Source organism: Saimiri boliviensis, chromosome 16 (assembly GCF_048565385.1).
Source record: "Saimiri boliviensis isolate mSaiBol1 chromosome 16, mSaiBol1.pri, whole genome shotgun sequence".
Classification (NCBI taxonomy): Eukaryota; Metazoa; Chordata; class Mammalia; order Primates; family Cebidae; genus Saimiri; species Saimiri boliviensis.
In genome coordinates this window covers 16569122-16572520 of record NC_133464.1, presented here as the reverse complement: position 1 = coordinate 16572520, position 3399 = coordinate 16569122, and the positions used below count along the sequence as shown (strand labels likewise).

At 37.0% G+C, this 3399-nt stretch overlaps 1 non-coding gene across 1 annotated transcript; it reads left to right on the top strand.

Moving 5' to 3' along the window:
• The first annotated feature begins 1519 nt into the window (after positions 1–1519).
• On the top strand, positions 1520–1624 carry LOC120365853 (small nucleolar RNA U13). The gene has a single exon (XR_005580697.1). It is a non-coding gene; the product is annotated as a small nucleolar RNA U13 (small nucleolar RNA).
• The last annotated feature ends 1775 nt before the right edge of the window (positions 1625–3399 follow it).

Sequence of the window (3399 nt, the reverse complement as noted above, 5' to 3'; positions counted from 1 at the left end):
AAAAATAAAAAAAATTTAAAAAAATCCCATGTAGCTAATTCTGCAGATGTTGAGGGCTGACTGTATAATGAGAGAGCTCTGAATTGACTTCATTTAAAGCACAGTGTTTATTAAACAATAGGTAATGAAACTGTGGTTACTAGGAGCTAGGGAAATGGGGAAGTGTTGGTCAAATTGTATGATCTTTTAGTTGGACTAGAGGAATGAGTTCTGGAGATCTGTTATGTAGCATGGCAACCATAATTAGTAATAATGTAAAGTATAATTGAAAATTGCTAAGAGTAGATTTTTAAACGTTTTCATCACAAAAATGATAAGTATGTGAAGTGATGGATATGTTTATTAGCTTGATTCAAACATTCTGTATGCTGATACATATATCAAACCATCACATTGTACATCATAAATATATACACTTTGTCATCTGTGAATTCACATAAACAAATACAATTTTTGAAACCTTGTTAAAAAATGTAAAGCCAGAAGGAATGGATTTTTTTCACAAAGGAGCATTTTATCATGACATTGAAACTACAGACTCATGATGATAATATAAAGCACACTAATGTTGAGCCGTCTTTATTATGGTTTCCAAACTGTCTACAGGCAATGCACTCCTTATTACTGGTACTCTGGGTGATTTCTTCCACTGCCTACCTTTGTTACGCCATCTTTAGCAACACATGGCAGTGGCCTCTTTTGAAGAAGGCTGCTGATAGCTAAGACACCACCAGTCCGATTTAGTTTCTGCTCATTGCTGGGACTTCTTTGGCACCTGTGGGCCTCCATTTTTCTCAGTCTAGTAGAGGTTATTTAAGGTGTCAGAGATGGGGGAGGAGAATATCTCCATGGCTTCCATGCACAAGTAGGCTAGATTCTCAATGTCCACACCGCTTCCTTGTCAAACCCACACCCACACCCATGTGGCTGGATTTAGAAAGGGTGTGGCCAGCTGAAAATATTTTACTTATTATTGTTGCATCTATATTCAAAGAGATTGATTTTTCTTTTCTTGGTAGTTAATTGTCTTGGTTTGGTATCAATGATATGTTGTAGAACAAATTGAAAATTTTCTAGCTCTTTGTTCTTTCAAACAACATAAATACAGAAACCCAGCTCCTTGAAGTTTTTTATAGATCTCACCAATAAAATTCTCTGGACTGGAACCCTTGGGTGGGGTAATATTTGACTTAACTCTTTTTAATTAAATAAAATTAAATGTAGCTTCTTTAAAAATTACACATGACACAAAGAATTTAATTAATACAGAAAAGACAAAGATGAGGAAGATGAAAGTGAAATATTCAAATCCCATCACACATGAATAATCTTTAATGTTCAGACTTTTGTACAAACCAGTTTGTATATTTTTCAATAAAAAGATTAAATGTAACTTATCCAAATTTAATAGAAGAAAAATAAAGTGAAGTAAAACCAGCGAGATCACTTAATCCTCACTTAAATGTTTCTTCACTCTATGAGATGTTTCCCAACAAACTGTTCTTCTAGAGAATTCTAGATTCTTTTGCGATTCAGAAGCACAATAATTGAGTTTTCACACTCACCTGTGAGATGTATCTCCCTCAAACCTTGTTAAGGCAATCAGCACATTACCCATCTGACATGCAGATACCAGGGAAGACACCAAATAAAACACTCAGTGTAGAATCATTACATCTCATTAAAAATGCCATATGATTTTAGGTACCATCAACTGCTTACCTACAGGGATAGATGAACACATTCGCAATTTCATTCTTCTTCCTATTTCCGGTGTTGTATTCTGCAGCCATAATTCCCAAAGTTATTTAGAATTCATTTTATATATAAATCAATTCAATGCTCACCATCAGTGCAGGGTCTTCATTTCTAAGTTCTTTATTTTATTTCATCTCCAGGTTTTTGTCATCAAGGAATTTGCTGATAAGGGCTCACACTGTATTTCATGGGGAAGCCTGAAAGTTTCCTAAATACTTGAAAGCAGGGCTGACTTTGTTAGTTTGCAACCCGTGCAGTAACATAGAATCTTGCGCTGAGCCAAGAAGTACCCCATGCTTGGGCTAATTCATGGCCTGCTGTCATCATTTCAAAATTCTTAATATATATTGTACCTAGGGGTACCTCGTTTCGTTTTGCTTTGGGCCCCACAAACCATGTAGCTGGTTTTGATGGAAAGACATTTGTTTTGACATGATAGTTCTCAGTCCCTCTCTCCTTCAGAACATAGTAGCAAATGCCTTCTAATAATTGACAGCACCATAGAGAAGTTGGAGGTCGGCCTAATGGCTTTCTCTGTTTAGGCTATTTGATATTGCAGCTTGGATGCCTGAAGAAATCCTTTTTCATCTTTGAAGTGCAACCACTAAACCAGAATATGTCTCTGTGTCAAGCCTCCTACATTGCAGAGTTTGGGGACCACAGTGTGCCCCTCCTTCAATCTGCAGATTTGTTTCAGGGAATTATTCTTGTGTAATATATTTAGGTATTTTTTTCCGACAGTTGAGAGGCCGACCCACACCTCCATGTGTTCTTGATTAAGCTGCTCTCCCCTTAGACCTCAAACTTCTATCCACAATAGCCAAGGGGAGGCTCAAACCCTCTCCCTCCAGGAGCAAGGAGAGAAGTCTCTTGAAAAAGCAAAATGAAACCCTGACCCCAAATCCCTCTCCAACTAATTTATGGTAAAATTCCTTGAAAAAGCTGTCTATTATTACTGATCCCAGCTTTGGAACGGTGGTGGCTTCCTGCTGCTGCTAATCTCTTGGCTCAACAAAACCCATCTGTCATTGCAAGTCTTCTCTCACACGTGGAACCAATTTCTTGCCCTCTATCCCCGCAACCCTATTTCAAATAATTAAAGCGGCTTTCCTTTCTTTCGGGGACTCCTGACTGATGGACACATAGGAAACTATTTTAGTAGCAGCCATTAGATTGTGTTTTTATTTGTATTGTTTAAATACTGTATATCTTTTCTGACTTTTTTTTTTTTTTTTTGACTGCCTGGTCTATCAGTTGCTTGAGAGCTGAAGTTGCCCGTCATATTTACGGCTTTGCCAATTTTTCCTTATAGGTCTATAATTTTAAAAATATTTTATTATGGTTCATTAGTATATGCTATACAAGGTATATAAGATTAAAATAGTTGTATGTTTCAAGTTGGAGCTCAAAGTCAATTTCTGCTCAAAAAATTGCATGAGCCCTTCCAAGCTTAAGTGGCCCAAAGACTCCAGTGGGGAAAAGTGTGGTTTTAGTTTGCACATTTCTGTTCTATGTGTAATATTTTTCTTTCTCTGGTTTCTACACCCTTCTGATCCAGTCTGCTTTTTCTTCCAAACATTGCTCAAAGTTTCAAGTTCTCTACTTTTGCACTTTTCCCCAGCAAGGTGTTGGATGTATTCT